We start from the raw sequence: 286 nt of genomic DNA, 5'->3' as shown, positions 1-286 counted from the left end.
CCTGTGTGTTTTCCCCGACAAAAAGCGTGTGCATCTCTGTACACTGTGCACAACTGATTGCATGTGCTGGGAAGCGCAGACATGTCATTCCGTGCCACCTAATCCTCCCTCTCCAATGCATGCACGTTTTCCTCATCTGGGCTATGTTTTATCGCATGTATGAACTGCTCTCTCCATGCAAGACAAGAGGAGGCTCAAAGAAAGGGTGGGGTTTCCATCGGCCGACCTCCCCATCTCTTGAATATTAAGAGACGCATGCGTTGCTCCCCCCCACCCCCTCCTGAAC

Source organism: Amia ocellicauda, chromosome 23 (assembly GCF_036373705.1).
Source record: "Amia ocellicauda isolate fAmiCal2 chromosome 23, fAmiCal2.hap1, whole genome shotgun sequence".
NCBI lineage: Eukaryota > Metazoa > Chordata > Actinopteri > Amiiformes > Amiidae > Amia > Amia ocellicauda.
This window is presented reverse-complemented; position numbering follows the sequence as displayed.